The 18530-nt window shown below is 34.3% G+C and overlaps 1 long non-coding RNA gene across 1 annotated transcript; it reads left to right on the top strand.

Moving 5' to 3' along the window:
* The first annotated feature begins 13072 nt into the window (after nucleotides 1–13072).
* LOC125191022 (uncharacterized) lies at nucleotides 13073–15400 on the top strand. The gene is made up of 5 exons (XR_007171012.2): nucleotides 13073–13221; nucleotides 13299–13364; nucleotides 13438–13504; nucleotides 14605–14666; nucleotides 15120–15400. It is a non-coding gene; the product is annotated as an uncharacterized LOC125191022 (long non-coding RNA).
* The last annotated feature ends 3130 nt before the right edge of the window (nucleotides 15401–18530 follow it).

Below are 18530 nucleotides of genomic sequence, written 5' to 3'. Positions count from 1 at the left end.
CCCTTTCCCCATTTAAAGTTCGTGTGTTCTCTCCAAGGTGTGTCCTCCTCCCTACCAGGATTCCAGCTCCTATTTGAATTCCAAACCCCAGTCATATTTGGATCGTGATTCTCTTGGGCAGTTACTGTGGTGGCCTTGATTGGAGGAGCTTGCGGTTTATGCTTCCCAATTAACGACAAAAGTGCCCTCTCGAGCTTCTCAATTCGACTCTCCAACTGATCATCATTTCCCACTGCTGCAGCATTTGCCATACTCTCCTGGGCAGGAGAGCACGTGGATTGTCATAGGCCCTTTTCGCATAGAGAAGTCTTTCTATAATTCTCTTGGCCTTACTAACTCGTAGTTTGGAAAAACCTCCTCCACTCGATGAGTTCACTAAGTCCTTGCTCTCCTTATTCATCCCCTCATAGAAAATCGAGTAAATTTTTAATTCCAACATGTGGTGGTTTGGGCATGCCTCCAACAGACCCATGTATCTTGACCAGTACTGATTCAGGGTCTCATCATAACCTTGTGTAGTTCCTCGGATTTCCTTACTGGGGTTTGGTGCCCCTTGCACAGTGGAAGACTTGTACAAAACAAATAAATCAGATACGGATTTATTTGACCGATTATGCGATTAATCAATTCACATGTTAAACAGATAATTGCATGCTAGAACGCAAATAATTCATGCTTAGAAAATATAAATCCTAAACATGATTTCTACGGTTTAGGGTTACCGATTTGATTCTCCATAGAATCGTCGATTGCTCGCGCCTTCTCCACGTGATGATCTTCAATACTAGACCACAGATCTTCTCTCTGGTTCCCGAACTGTATCTCGATATCAGGGTGGGCTGATCTTATCAAAATACTAGGACTCGAATAAAGAAGACAGAAAATTCCTCACGGAGGAGGAGCTGGAATTTTCACGGAGGAGAAAATAACAAGAAAAAAAAATGTCTCCTCCTATAGAGAGAAAGGATCGAAATTTTCATCATGAATAATAATGATTTCTGTCTCCTTTATTCTCCTATTTATATTAAGTTCTTTTTGGGTCCAGACAGGGATCTATGGAAGGTTTTTGGGTCCCAATTAGCTTTTTACTAATTAAATTGAACCCACAATTTAATACAAGCTTATATTGGAATATTACGAGCAGCCACTACAGAAGTAATATTGAACTCTCCCCATCCAAATCCGAAATTATAAGTAATCCGGGTTTCCACTTTGTTTATTATTTATTTCTCGCGCTTAAGATATAAATGTCCATTAATTAATTAATATCTGCTATGAACTTAATTAATTAATATCTTATTAACTCCAAGAGTGGACTTAGCAAGAAACATTTATTTATTATTCATAGAGTAATAAAACTCCAACTGGCTAGTTTTCCAAATAATAAAACTTTGTTTGAGCTCCTCTTGAGGACATTATCAAACGAGACTCACTTCGCGCACGTTTCAACATAATAGCAATCCTAGCACCGCTAGATATTAATCACCACTACCCAATATATCAGGATTATTGGGTTGCGAAAAACCCGCACCATTTGATAAGTCAAAGTAGTGCATAATCAATACCGTATGCTCAATACTAACATATGTAGATTAAGAAATAGTATTTTATCAAGACCTAGTCTTTTAGTAGATAGCATAAAGACACGTCTTGTTGTTAGATCCGTTCAGTGCTATACCACACCAATGTCATCTTATTTCAGTAAGGCTTAGAAATATGCGGATTGACATTGCAACCTTTCACGATAGGTAGCCAAAGCCTATCTAGGTTGTGAAATTCTTCTTTTTCTTTTGCAAAGCATTGCATAGATCTGACCGTGTTACCTTAAAGTGGACGACGCCCACAACCGGTCTACTAAGCAAAAGACTTAGACTTTGTTTACTTCTTATGCATTTAAATGTTTGTAAAACATCTTATAAATGCACAAGCAATCACAATGTAATAATAATAGTGATTCTATTCGTGCGAGACTGCTCGAATAATACTGAATCGGGTTAAAAGTGGATTGTAGAGTTTTACGTATACAAGCAAGATTCTATTCGCGCGAAACTTACTCGAAACATGCTTTTCAGTATACCAAACCTAACATTCCTCCCTGAGTGCCCTTGTCTTGGCCGCTGGGAAGAACTGATCCAAAAACATCATCTTGAAGTCAGACCAGGTTATGATAGAATTTGGTGGTAGCCTCATGAACCAAGTATTCGCCTCCCCTTTAAGAGCAAGGGGAAGGGCCTTCAGCCTATAGTTATCCTAGCTTGATCCCGCTGGCCGCTTTTGTGCCTTGCAGATCTTGCAAAATTCATGTAAAAACTCATAAGGGTTGTCACAACACCTCCCCAAGAACACAGGCAGGACGACCATAATGTGGGGCTTCACGTAGACGGCTTCTTGTCCTAGAGTCGTGACGATAGCTTGCAGTGGTTCACCAATTAAGTGGGCGTACAGTGAGCCTATCTCAAGATCATCTTCCTGGTCGTCAGCCATGTTGGCTTTCTCTTCTTCAGATGTGGATAATGAATCCGGTTCACTCTTGATGGTTGTGCAGCAATCTTCCTTAGTGCTCGCATCCAAGTCAACATGCAAGGCAGTGGTTAATCCTGAATGAGTGATGACTGGATCTACCCCTTCTTCCCTTAGCCAGTTGGACTCGGTGTCTTTAAACTGCGGAACACAAAAAATAAAAAAAAGTTTATTTACAATATTTACACCAAAATTCTTAACAAAAGCACATGATACGCCATCCATCCCCGGCAACGGCGCCATTTTTTATGGACTAGGATTTTCGGTCGGGTGTATAAATGCAGGAGTGTATCCAACTGATCTGGATAAGATTTCCAACCTAGCTGAGTCGTTGGCACGACAACCGAAACCTGGTATCAAATAAATTTCCTCAACTCACTTCTACTGGCTAGTATAGTGGAGGTAAGGATCGAATCCCACAGGGATGGACACGTCCGGATAACTGCGGTGATATTCCTGGGTGTTTTTGGTTAGCTACCACGCTTTTGGGGTTAGGATTCTACCTAGGCGAGAAATAAAGATGGTACTCTACTGGCTGGTAGGTGTGAAAATGACAGACATGTGGTTGTGTTCGGGAAAATAGAGGACAAGGTATCTCAGAGACATGTGAAAAGTAAACAGTTACTAAGAGAGGAAACTTAGACAACAGGGTATATCTGGTGGCTGAGTGACTTTCTGACAGATTTGGAAGGTACAACTGAAAAGTAAGAGACAAAAGCAAAGGTAACTAAAAAGCAAAAGTGGTCCAAGGCAAAAGTTGAATTTGACGTTTTCTTCTTCACCAAGTATTAACAGAAATCATATGAACACAAACTCCATGACTAAACTCAGATTCACAAATTCAAAGTCAAGATCCATTAATTAAAATGCTTGACTTTAGATGAACAACTGAAACTGCAGATTACTTCTACTGACTAACATGCAAGGTGGTGATCACAGCGCAAAACATGAAACTCATGCACGAAAACTTAAACTGAGACATAACTACAAATTTCGATCAAAAACTTCAGATCTAGCCTACTCGAAGGAAAACACATGCACGCACTTAAAAATTAAAAGCAATAACTAAATCTAACTTTCCTAGGAAGAATGAAGCAAACTCAAACCAAAGAGACATACGAAATAGAAACTTCATAACTCAAACGTTTGGATTTTCATCAAGTACTTCAAAAGGCAACAAAGATAAATGTTTGCAACAGATCCAACAAAGAAAGCAGGTAAAGATTAAACTAGAAGGCAAATAATGATTGTTTTGCCACTCCGGGCGGTGATACTGCTATACTACTACGGCAACCTGGCTGGAATGGTAGAATGATGATTTCTCCGGCAGACTCTTGGACGTCAAGTGACCATAGCTGTGGCGAGGAACGAGAGACTGGATAATGCTGATAGACTGATCTTCTAGAGAGAATTCTACTAAGTGTGAAAAATGAACGACCCGAGTGTGTTTTCTCTCTCTCCAAGTGGCTTCTTTTATAGGGAGGCTTGCCCTTGCTTTTAGGGTAGACTTCCTTCACGATTTGAATTTTCTTCCCTTGTTAATTATCATCCCAGCTATCCTTCTTCTCCATCTCGAGCCTTTTCTCTGGCATGCATCCCGGTCAGTATTGCACCTTTCTAGCACTCTTTTCACTTGCGTCGCCTGAATCGTCTCCTACTGACTTGGATCCCTTAATACTGCACACTTGAGCAACTATTTTGCAAATAATACATGCATTTCACGACATACTGACCAGTAACCAAGACTTAGAATACGACTTATCACCCCTTCAGAAGTCTGCCACTGTTCACACATAATGCCAAGTTTCTCAATTTTAAGTGTTTATGATGAGCACGATGATGTTTTAAGATGACAAGTGATTGTGATTGTTGGCGAGAGCTTTATATTGAATACTTATGCAAAACAACAAGTAGAGAACATGGGAGATTAAAAAGAGCGATTCTTGTCAATACGAGAATTGGAATGAGTATGAAGTGAGATGAAAAGGTGTATTTATAGATAAAATTGAGGGAAAACATTTGAATTTGATTTTTTAAAAAAATCAAATTAGACTAGTGTTCAGTCAAACTGTTGATTTTGATAAAAGCAGGACTACGACTGACACTCCAACCCTACACTCACTATCTCGTCTGAAGTGCTCGAAACCCTGAAATCAATGGTTAACCGAAAAAAACCTGCAGTTAGCCGCCGATTTCCCTCCCAAATTAAATATATACACTATTATAGTTCATGTTAATAAGTTCGACACTAGGATAGTTTTTGTATATGTCACTACATCCAGCTATATCTAAAACACAATTAATCTCATTGCAAAATTTTAAATCATAAAACTAGTAGTACCATAAAGAAAACTAAGCCGAATACAATATTTGAAAAAAAAGACAAGGAATTGTGTAAGTATTTTAGAAGCCAAATGTCACGTGTTCAAATTTTAGTAATGTCTTTGTAAAGGTTCCCATGCACTAAAAAATACATTAGATGTTGTTCGGTTTGTTAGATAAAATAATCATGAGATTGTTGAAGGGATTGTAGATGAAAGAATTTTTGTATTTGATACGCTTGGATTTTGCACTATTTAAGGCCAATATTTGATCTGTTTTGAGTGTCAAAGTTGCATTACATGTCCATCATTTGCATATTTTATCTATTTTTTGACGTGTTTTGTGAGAATGTGCAAAATAGAGCCTAAAAAAATAGCAAAAAAGTCGAAGATGGAAATCTGGATTATTCAAGCCAGCCAGCGGTCCGCTTCGGAAAATTAGAGCTGAAAAGAAGAACACGTCTAACAACCGGTGGGAAATGCGTAGCGATCCCTGATTGAGAGACAGAAGCTACGTGATGATTTGAGACCGCTGAACAAAATGCAGCGGCCCGCTGGGAAAACACGACGCACTGAAATTGCCCTATTTTCTCTCCAAGACTTAACATATTGTGTTGAAGATTTACCATATTGAAGGATTCGACTTTGAGGCTATAAATACCCCCTCAAGCTTCACCAAAGGAACCTTTTACTGCACAATTTCCAGAGCATAATATTTGAGAGTTCCTTCCACTGTTTATCAAGATCCATGGTGTTTGAATTTGAAGTGTGGATTCAAGAGAAGATCAATACTACAAGATTCAACATTTGGGTTCTATTGCATTAGTTTTCATGTTTTTCCTACAAACTATGTTTTTAGTTTATTCAATCATGTGTAACTAAACTCATAGAATTCTAGGGATGTGTTAGTAACGATTTTGGTTTATACAGTTCCTATTTATTTAATATCCGTTTTGTTCATTATTTTGCTTCTATTCTAAGTGTTGGATAATTGCTTCATATTTGAGTGACACATTCTATGATGATCTATTGACTTGCAACATAATCGCGAGAGGAGATTTGCGAGTTGAAAGAGCTTAGTTGACGTTACAATTACAACATTAGGAGTTGATAAGTCGTATTCTAGGCCTTGATTACTTGTCACACCCCAACCCTTATGACTTACGTACTTACTATAAATAAATTCTAAATTTTAAAAGAAATAATCCACACGTCAAATACAAAAACACATATTTTATAATTTCAAAAATCAACACATATTTTAAAAACATTCTAAACTGTAGTGTGAACCTCTCACCACTCTTTATACTCTCACCACTCTTTATACTATATATTTATCTATATGCAAAAATCATGAGGAGGAGAAGGTTGCCAAAAATGCGTCAGCCACCGAACCTAATAACATGTGCAGTTCCTGCGACGCATGTCAACGAATAATTTCACTGATATCTTATTCCTGAAAAATATTAGTGGTTTATATGAGCCACAACTCAGTGTATATAAATCTTACCTTTAATTCCACAGCCCAAACAATCAATTATATTCTTTAACCAATATATATAACAATTATCAACAAATATTAAAATAATTGCATATAAATATGCATATGCCACTCTGTTCAGTTTATTATTCTGTGACAGTTCAAGCCTGGTGTCTGCTTGGGATTTCCAATATGCCACTATGATTTGACCCGAAGGTCCCAATATGATTTGACCCGTAGGTCTCACTGTGAATTGACCCGTAGGTCCCAATATGATTTGACCCGAAGGTCCCAATATGATTGACCCGAAGGTCCCATTATGTCCACTGTGATTTCAGATCCAGGACAAGACTATCACAAATCCTCTTTAATTCAATGATTCAGTTAATTCCAATACCATATGCAAAACATATCTAATCACATCCATATCATATTCCACTACATAATTCCAATATAATATACTATTAATATATTTATTGCGCCAAGCATATATCTCCATCATCACCACTAAACACATATCATATCAATATAACATCGTATAATTCAATTATTCACTTCAACTCAACACATAGCAATTAACCACATAAAGCATATAAAATTAATAGTGTGATTTATACACATCTCTTTATGATAGGCAATCTAACTAATTCCAAATTCCTCTTCCCACTCTACAATCCTTTATCAGTCGTGTTCACATGCTCCCCATTTTTCTTATCTACAAATATTTTCTTTGCACCCCTTATCTCTAAAATGAAATTTGAGTTTATGCTATAATTTTTCATCCTCCCCCTCTTCTCTTTTATTTTTCTTGTTTCTCGGGTAAAACTCTCGTCTCTTTATATAAAAGGATTCATCACCTATATACTACACACGTCAGTCAAATGCATGAGACGATATGGCAAGCTCCTCCTCTTATTTTCTCTACACGTGTCCCAATTTGTAATCAATTATATATTACTATATCAAAGAAAACAAGCTACATATATCTAAATACATTAACTATTACAACATTAAATAAAAGTTCTTCTACAAACACATTCACGTATATATATAATATAAATTTATTACTTTAATTAGTTAAATATTAAATTTGTATATACATTTATAGTATAGATACATAGTTTAATTATCCTGAACATAATTTTAATATAATACCATTGCTTATAAATATCATACCCATAATAATATTTGTACAAAATAATTTATAAAAATATTAAATAATGCCTACTTTGGTCAAGGATGTTACAATTCTTCCCTCCTTTAAAAATTTTGTCGGCAAAATTCATTATCCACTATGCTCGTGTATCCAGATAAAGTTATTGACCCGCAAACACATGCAAATAAGTTTTCTCGTATTTTCACTTAGCTTCTCTGCTTGCTTGATCATATACTTCTACATAATAAGTCTAACACTTTCACTACATATATCTATTTATTTTGAGCAGATGGTGTATATGGATTTTGTTTTATTACTAAGTCTAAGTTTAAGACTAATTCTTCTTGATTCATGACACGTTTTATGGAGAACATTTTATACTTTTTCCAGATTATGAGGTAGTGATAATCTATAAACATCAAGAGTCACTTTAGCATTAGTATGATCATATGAGTATAATATTAGATTAACTATTTTATTGTAATCTTATGATTCTTACTATCATCACATTCGTCATTGTACGAGCACAATTCATTCATAATTATGGCATTCTTTATAAGGACTTGATATATGTACATCTCTGTAATTCTATGTTAACTCCATCAATCAACCGTCCAATTTAGTTAACTTCACTTTCACATTCATAGATGCATGTCTGACTAATAACGATGGTTTCCAAATAACCTATTTTTATATTTAATTTATTAGTAACTCAACATTTGCTACATAAATGATATTATTGATATCAATTCTATTATACCGGCTGCATAAACTAATTTTTAATACATCTTTGAGTTGTCAACTTCTTGCATAGCTCTCACGCTATACAATCTATGTATATTTATGTATATTGATGATAAATTTATTTTTAGCAAGGATGTTATAGGTTTTCTAAACTCCGGGTTTCATTTGGTACAACCTTTATACTTTCATTGATCCATATATATATAAAACTTAACATTTCTCTTTCTGTATATAACTTCTAGCTATTCCTTCTATCTCTTCTTAATCTCTCTCTCTCTCTCTCTCTCTTTTTTCTTTTTTTTCTTTTATACTCAATTTTTTTTGTTTTGCTTCAAAGGTGATCTTAAGTTCTTATTATCCTTTCGGGCTTAACCTCAACATTTTACTTGTGCCTCGTGAGCCCTAAGGAATTACTATTTCATTAAGGTAGTTAGTATTTGAGCATCTGCTCAAGCCTTTACAAGAAATATTTATCATCTCTTATCGATTTATGCTCATATAATACATTCTCTTTCGATTGACATTATCAAGGAATACAATTCTACAAGATTCTAAGAATGATACTACTGTCTTTTCGTCTTATCTTTTATTTTATTTTTAAACACACTCTATCGAATATATTACCATTTTCTTACTTTAAAAAAATTATTATCATCATTCATACTATTATTTTCTTAGTAGTTCTATAAGATCCTTACTCTCTCTTACTTTCAAAATCAAATCACAACTTCATAATAAGTTAATCCTTCCTTGAGATCTCCATTTTTTTATTTATACCTATGACATATCTTAAGATACATTCTCTAAAAATTACAAGTTCATAATATTATTTTTTTCTAAGTAGTTACTCAATTCTTACCTCATATATTTCATTCTGTTTTTACTCTAATGACTTCAAATTGACTCATTCTTCTTTTCTTTTCTTTTTTTGTCAATGTTCACTTTGAACGATTACGGCTAGAATTTTGCAGTGATAGTTAGTACAAGACAATTTCTTAATCATCTTATTGTCATGTATTTTCTTTTTCATATATAATACATTTTATATAACATGAAACAAACTTGACCCTATATTGTTGTTAGTTATTAATATTACATATAAATTATACAATGAACTACTTCATATGTAACCTTGGGCATATATATTGATCAAATTCTATAACTTATAATACTTCGAAAATTAATAAACTAGTCATTTTTGTGTAGAATATACTCAGTGATCAATTTTGTTATGTTTAATTATAACTCATCATAAGGTCATGTTTAACTTTTTTTTTATATATAGTTAACACATAATGTTTTATAAAGTTATTAATTACCACGTGTACTCTTCTATGTCCAACTAATAGTTATAACTTTATGGTTCTTATTACTCGTTAGGAATATTCTGACTATTTTCTGAAAACTAAGATTATGTATCTTAAAATTTTTTGTAATATAGTTATTCACCCAATACTAAGTCAAAGGGACACTTATGGATATACTTATTTGATTTCCAAAAAGGTTTTCTTGTATTAGTGTGATATCTCGAACTCTAATATGTGGTAAAGTAAACGTCATAATCTTCTTTCTTCTCATTCTCTGTATAGTATAAATGTATTATTATCTTTCTTTGTACCATAAAAACATTTCACAATCTTTCTCTAAATATTTATTTATTTATTTATTTTTATTATATGGGTTTATGGTGCACTTTCAAACTATTTCAGCTATTTATAAGTTTATGTCAATTCTTTTGCTTAAAATGATGCCATCCTTTCTTTTCAAGGCTTTAAGAACTCAATAAAACTAATAATTATCTTTATCCTCTAGAGGTCAGAAGCACTTCTAAGTTCTAACTATTAGAAGTTCTAACTATTCAAAAACTTATGTTAGCATCTCAATTGATAATAATATAGTAGTCTTTTGCCAATACTTTTAAGAAATTTTTGACATCATTAGTTATTATCCTTTAAAGATTGAAAACTATGTTCACTATACTTATGCAGAATTTCCTATAGGTCTTTCCCTCTTAGATGAACAATATATTAAGATAATTTTGAGCTTCAATCCATAAAAAAAAACAATTACTTTCTATTTAAACCCTATCAAAGTTCTTATCAATAATTTCACAAAATATTTACTTACTAATGTTCACAAGAAATCGTAAATTCCACTCTCAACTTGCATCTGTTATCATAAATTTCTTATATAACATTGGTATATCTTAATAGCACACACAAATCACATAATTAGCTTTTGAACATCTACATTTACCACACCTTACACTCCAATCTACTTCATCTTCTAAGTACTCATCTCTTCTTGTTGCAAATTATCTTCACCATTTTGTCATATCATAAATTAACTACCACAAAGACAAGAATCATTACTTCAAAATAAATCTATTTCAAACCGTATACTACTTTTTTTTTAAAAAAAAATTATAATTGAGTTAAAAAGAATAAAATAACAATAAGGTTAACTTAGCGAATCGACACTGCAAAATATCTCTTAGTGTTTATAAAAATTTTGACTGTAAAACCAAAATTGTAACTTTGATGCAGTATTTGAACAAATGGGTTTCCAACATTTAAATTCCCTTAGGGAAAAATTTTATTTGAGTTTTGGCTTATTAATGACGCTACAAAGATTTGGATTATGTGGAGTGGCCAGTCCCACACAATCACCTTCTTTGTCACTTGGGAACTCTGCCCCATACTTCGGCAATCTTTTGACTTTATAAGACCACAAACTTGTCGTTCAATACAATTTTGATTAACACGAGATCTCTCAAGACACCACATTTTCAAAAAAAAAAAAAAACTTTCTCAACTTCAACCACAAGTACACACACTATATAAAAGTTCAAATGATGCACATTTTAATCGACAACTTAGGACTGATTACAAAACTATGAATTTAAACTTATGCTCTAGGAAAATCAATACTTATACTTTATGAATCTATATTCATACTTATAATTGAATATACCTTTCGAGTTCCTTTAATCTCATGCGTGTATAGATTTTAACTCATCATGATATAATATTGTCAATTGTTTACTTTACAAAAAGGTCTACACTTATTATTTGATTACTACTGTCATGATAAGAACATTCCCTTTGCATTTTCTATAAGTGTGGGTCTTATTGATAAGTTCAACTGATGTAATTAATAGTTTAACTTTTTTCTATTTATTAGATAAATCTTTCCACTCAATAAAAGGGAAAGTAATATAATCCTATTATGGTTATGTTTGCTCAAGGGAGCATTCAATTATAACTATGTTGGCTCAGGGGAGGATAAGTCAGTTAGTTACTATAACACGCATCACAGATTTATGTTCACAAAATCTGTTAACAATTGTACACTACATCAGTACATGTACTTTTTGTTCTACCAATCAATATGTTCACTAATAATTTCCATGTGATACTACATATATATAAATTACTCATATAATTAAACAATGATGCAGGACGGTTGATCCTTCTCTCCTCAGTGACACATGCTCAGTAATGTCCATATTTTAGACATGTCAAATACAAATGCAACGTATGACTAACATATTTCATATGACACATAAATGCAGACAATCCCAATGAGATCTATCCCTGCTCTGATACCACCTAAACTGTCACATCCCAACCCTTATGACCTACGTACTTACTATAAATAAATTCTAAATTTTAAAAGAAATAATCCACACGTCAAATACAAAAATACATATTTTATAATTTCAAAAATCAACATTTATCAAGTACATATTTAAAAACATTCTAAACAGTAGTGTGAACCTCTCACCACTCTTTATACTATATATTTATCTATATGCAAAAATGATGAGGAAAAGAAGGTTGCCAAAAATGCGTCAGCCGCCGAACCTGATAACATGTGCAGTTCCTACGACGCATGTCAACGAATAATTTCACTGATATCTTATTCCTGAAAAATATTAGTGGTTTATATGAGCCACAGCTCAATGTATATAAATCTTACCTTTAATTCCACAGCCCAAACAATCAATTATATTCTTTAACCAATACATATAACAATTATCAACAAATATTAAAATAATTGCAAATGAATATGCATATGCCACTCTGTTCAGTTTATTATTCTGTGACAGTTCAAGCCTGGTGTCTGCTTGGGATTTCCAATATGCCACTATGATTTGACCGAAAGGTCCCAATATGATTTGACCCGTAGGTCTCACTGTGAATTGACCCGTAGGTCCCAATATGATTTGACCCGAAGGTCCCAATATGATTGACCCGAAGGTCCCATTATGTCCACTGTGATTTCAGATCCAGGACAAGACTATCACAGATCCTCTTTAATTCAATGATTCAGTTAATTCCAATACCATATGCAAAACATATCTAATCACATATCCATATCATATTCCACTACATAATTCCAATATAATATACTATTAATATATTTATTGCACCAAGCATATATCTCAATGTAACAACCGTTTTTTTTAAGTACCTTTTACGTTGAGTTGTGTGTTGAGAACGAGCGATTGTTAGACCTTGAATAAAATATCAACCTTGTTTTGAAAAGTTGCGAATGGAAATAGTAAATGCTTGAATTGTTGTTGGTTAATCGTGTGGTGAAAGTAGTCAATGAGATTGACGTGAGGTTCGATGGGAAAATTGGGTGTTCGTTTACGAGTACTTGGGAAAACACCAAAGTACTAAAATAAACACTACAAATTAATTAACACTTTAAATCAAATATTTGGGCCTGTCATATTTATCTATCTCATTCTAGCCTCTTTATTTGTTTTTGGTTGTGACCAATTTTAAGAAGCCCAAATGTTAATTCATTCTTCCTGCAGTAAAATTTTTTGGTTAAATATTTCCCCCAACTTCTCCTACACGGTCTCCCCCATATCTCCATCTTCCTTGAAAATCTCCAACCAAAAATCCATTCTCCTTTATATATATATCTCCACAACGCAATTTCATCTTTTATCAATCTGCCGTTATCTTCTTCCTCCTATCAAAAAGGTATTTTTCTTTTCTCCTCAAGTTCATACGTACAAAAGAAAATCTCCATACTTTAGCATAATTCCTTGATCTCACAGTATGAAAGAGTAGAAACGAGAGAGAGCCGTGAATTCAATTTTCCTGTTGTTCTCTTCATTCCAAAGGTAAACTCCGTTCGATTTCATGAATTGGAAACCTTCATATATTGATTCCGTAGCCAATTCCGTGGTATTGCAGTTTGAAACCAATGGAGAGTTGTGATCTCAATTTCCCCTGTTTGCTAGTAAACTTTGTCTTCCCTGAGGTATATCCATTAATTCTGGACTCTCTGCATTTCATCCCATGTCATAGATACACATATTCACAGTAGCTCACACGATTAAAACTCCTTAAAAAAAATATTATTGATTGATTGTTCTTGTTAAAGCCTCGACCTTTAATGTTATTAGAGGTTGCCATTTTGTTCTCTATACTTCTGTCTACCCATTAATATTCAAAATTCGAATAATTAGAGAACTTAATAAAAGTTTAGAATGGGAAAAGGGGATAGGGCTTACCTGGCACTGCTCGGCAACGGAGAGGCTGGACGGCAGCGGCGGCAGTGATGAACGGAAATGGTAAATGGTGGGAGAGAGAGATTTGTGTTCGTGGCGACTGGGAGTATACAGTATTATTTTTATGTCTTTTAAATTTTTTTTTAATTGTTTGCATAGGGATATGACGTATAGTGTCGAGGGAGTGAAACTTTTGTGAATAAAGTGGCGTCGAGAGAGTATATATATGTTGTTAAGTAATTTGGTGTTGAGAGAGTATATACGTGTATTTGAAAGTGGGGGTACTAAGTATTTTTGTTGGTTTTACTCTTCTTTTTGGACATAATAAATAGTATGGCTTAGTTAATTGAAAATGTTTGAGTAATATGCATATATTGGATTTGGGAGATTTCATATTAAATTCAACTAGCAAGTTTGGTTGGGTTGTTTTTAAGAGAGAGAGACGTAGGTGGCTGGGAGCACATATGTACTGCTTCTTTTTCTCTACTTTAGTTTTATGTATTTGGGCCATCTTATGCAGATATTTAAATGTTGGACCTCTTCAGTTTAATAAATGTGTTCGGGTTATTTAATTGTTTGGATCAACTTAATTATATCTGTGTTTCGACGACAGTTTGGAGTATTTGGTGATGGGTTGGACTTTTGGTCATTTGGTGAAGTTAATTGTTTTCTCCAGTCCGATCATTTAAATAATATTTGAACTGATGTCAGATCGAGATTTATCTTACTGAAGTATGTTTTGTTGTAGTAAAGACGAATAATAATTTGAGCACACACTTAGGATGCATGCATTGTTAAATTGATTTATTTTGCAAAGTCTGATTTTTGCATATCATATTATTTCGAAAAGGGTGAGCTTGTGCATGTTGGTTGCGGTTGGAAAAGGAAGTGATTGAGGAGTAAGCTTGTGAGGTGGGCTTTCGTTTTAAATAAGGACCATGTCCTAAATATTTTGTTATGTGAAAGGAGGTGAAAAATGTTTGTCTTGCCATGCTTTGTGTTTGAATGAACCTATGTGAAGTGGCTATGCCATGTATGTTAACGAATTCGGGTCCCAGTAGGGCTGCAAACCCTGCTCGGTGTGGTGTACACCCAGTAGATCGTGCGCTATCTCATTGGAGTTGGCCGGTCTAGTGACTTGGTTCGTGGCCACGTTCCTTGTCATGTAGTTCAGATATGGTGATGGTAGATGTGGATGGAAAATGGTTGCAACCAAATTTTATGTGAAATGTTTTTAGTGACTTGGGTTCTTTTCAATTAAAACCCCCAAGATCACTCATTATGGCTTGACAAACTGAAATTGGCATGTGTCCACTGAGTGCATCAAGTACTCAGCCCTACATGTTTGTTTTTCTTAATGTGCAGATTGAGCGACGACGGACGTGGAGGATGTTGAGCAGAATTCATGGATTATTTATGTCTGGCTTAGTATTGTTGGATATGTCGTGTCTTCATACTCGGCATTTTTCCGTGTCTTGAACGCTTCCGCAAAGTGTCTTTTCTTTAGAATTGTTTTAGTATTGAGATTCTAACTCTTTTCAAAATTGTTTACTTTCTAGTCTTTATTTCTTTAGAGTGGGTACTTTGTTGAAATGATACTGTGTTGTTTTCTAAGTTATTTCAATTATCTAAATATTTTGGTCAAAGATGTGTGTTTCCCCCATTCTTCCCCGCTTCTTTAATCCTCCTCTAGTCGCGATCAACCGTGTTTTCTATCCTTAGAAAAAACGGGCGTGACACTCAATCATCACCATTAAACACATATCATATCAATATAACTAGGGGTGGGAATACGGATATCGGGTATTGGATTTACCCATATCCGACCCGATACCCGCAGGGTTTTGGATACCCAATATCCAATTTTATGGGATTGGGTATGGGATTGGATATTGAAATTTGAGATAAATCGGGTATTGGATAACCCGAATGGGTATCGGGTATTACCCGAATATCCAATTTATTATTTAAACGCATTTTTTAAATTAGGTTTAAGCGTTTAACAATAAATGCTTCTATGTTTTGCTTAGTTGTTTAATGACTTTTACGTATTGCACAACCAACTCATGTGGTTTTTATATTTTATTTAATTATTTTGACTTTTGAATTATATTATTGGTTGCTTCTACAGTTATATTAAATGCGTAACTTTTATTATTTTACTTACATATTGCATAATCAATCCTCAAAAAATATAATTGTATACTTTAAAATAAATGAAACAAGATATTAGTCAATTTAAATATTTCTATATTTATTTTAATATATAAAATTTGAATTTTTTTATTAGTTATTAACAACTGTAAAGAATCGGGTATTTGGGTACCCGATACGTCGGGTATGGATACCCGGAGCGGGTATTGGAGTACCCGAAAATATATCGGGGCGGGTTTTGGATAGACATTTCAATGATTTTCGGGTTTGGGTACCCGGTTTTTTCGGGTCGGGTATCCACGGATACCCGTATTCCCACCCCTAAATATAACATCGTATGATTCAATTATTCACTTCAACTCAACACATAGTAATTAACCACATAAAGCATGTAAAATTAAAAGTGTGATTTAGACACACCTCTTTATGATAGGCAATCTATCTGAATTCCAAATTCCTCTTCCCACTCTACAATCCTTTATCAGCCGTATTCACATGCTCTCCATTTTTCTTATCTACAAATATTCTCTTTGCACCCCTTATCTCTAAAATGAAATTTGAGTTTATGCTATAATTTTTCATCCTCTCCCTCTTCTCTTTTATTTTTCTTGTTTCTCGGATAAAACTCCCGTCTCTTTATATAAAAGGATTCATCACCTATATACTACACACGTCAGTCAAATTCATGAGACGATATGGCCAGCTCCTCCTCTTATTTTCTCTACACGTTTCCCAATTTGTAATCAACTATATATTACTATGTCAAAGAAAACAAGCTACATATATCTAAATACATTAACTATTAAAACATTAAATAAAATTTCTTCTACAAACACATTCACGTATATATATATAATATAAATTTATTACTTTAATTAGTTAAATATTAAATTGGTATATACATTTATAGTATAGATACATAGTTTAATTATCCTGAACATAATTTTAATATAATACCATTGCTTATAAATATCATACCCATAATAATATTTGTACAAAATAATTTACAAAAATATTAAATAATGCCTACTTTGGTCGAGGATGTTACATTACTAGTCAGTATGATGATCTTAACATGCATATTTTGCAAGAAAAGTGCGTAAGTGTGCAGGAAAAAGGTGCAAGTCAGTAGGAAAGGAATCGGGATGTTCAAGTGAAAAAAGGACGACAGAAGGGTGCAATACTGACCAAGATGCATGCCCATAGGCTCGAGATGGAGAGAAGAGGATTGCTAGTACACGGCCAACTATTTGACGGGGGAAAAAGCGACAATTTGCAAGAATGAAAAACCCTACTTTTTAGGGCAAGCCTCCCTATAAAATGAAGGTCACATGAAGGAAGAAGCATCTATCCATCCATACTCTACAATCTACCTACCAACACACACAAGCTCACTTAGAAACCGCTCTCAGAAGTCTTAGCTCCGAGGCGGAGGCTAGCTCCACAACTCTCGTTCCTTACCACCAGTCATGATCACTTGAAGCTGTCTGAGTTCCACCGGAGATCATCCACCGTTTACTCTTCCAGCCGTTTTAGTCGCCAGAAACTATTTCATCGCCCAAGTGGCACAAACAATCTTTACTTGCTTTCTTAGTTTAATTTCGCATTTCGCTTTAGCTTGTTGGATCTTGCTACTTTTGAAGTCTTTTGTTGCGATCCAAACATTTGCTATGGAAGTTGCTTTTCTTTTGTCTTTTGATCGTTGTTGCATTTCATTCTGCCTAGTTTAGATTTATGTTATTTACGTTTATTTTCTAAGTGATGAAGCATGTTTTCGTTTGAGTAGGCTAGATCTGATTTTGTTAGCTAGAATTTTGAGCTTTCTCTGTTTCGTTCTAAGGTTTAATGCATGAGTTTTTCACTTTACGTTACTGTTGTCACCTTGCATTTTAGTCAGTAGGAGTAATCTGGATTTATTAGCTGTTAATCTTCGAGTTTAAGCTTTTTAATTTATGGAGCTAATTTTTGAAGTTGTTAATTTGAGTTTATCATCTGAATTTTATGCATACTTATTGAAGAAGACAACATCACAATCCACCATTTCTTGGACCACTTTACTTTTCAGCCACTTTTACTCTTGTCCTTTCCCTTTTATCAAATTTTATAGCAGATATGTCAGCACGTCAACTAGTTCGTTAGGATATTCACCCCAACTTTTGTTTAACTACTTTTAGTAAACTTTACTTTTCACATGCACTCTAGTATAATATCTTTTCTCTCTCATATATACCACCTCACTCGGATATAAGATAATATTACTAGTCAGTAGAGTCCAAGTCCACCTTTAGTTTTCGTCTAGGTAAACCTCACCCCAAGCTTGGTAGCTAACCAACTATTCTGTAGTGTCACCACAGTCTAGAGCTGCATCAATCGTTTCTCATGGGATTCGACTCTTGCTCTCACTATATTAGCCAGTAGAAGTGGTTTTAGGTCTTTGTGCCAGCGACACGACTAGGTTAGGAGTCGCCTCCTGATTAGTTGAACACACGAGCCTGCACAAACCCGTTCCAGGTCTATCAGGAATCTTAGGAGCTTTTAGGAGTTACAAATCTAGGATTGACGCCCCTAGTGTCTGTAATCTACTTTGTGCCGCATGGACATTATTTATGTGAGTCGTTCTAG

The sequence above is a fragment of the Salvia hispanica genome, chromosome 5 (genome assembly GCF_029641045.1).
Source record: "Salvia hispanica isolate PSC_SH4W2 chromosome 5, Shi_PSC_v1, whole genome shotgun sequence".
Lineage (NCBI taxonomy): Eukaryota > Viridiplantae > Streptophyta > Magnoliopsida > Lamiales > Lamiaceae > Salvia > Salvia hispanica.
This window is presented reverse-complemented; position numbering and strand designations above follow the sequence as displayed.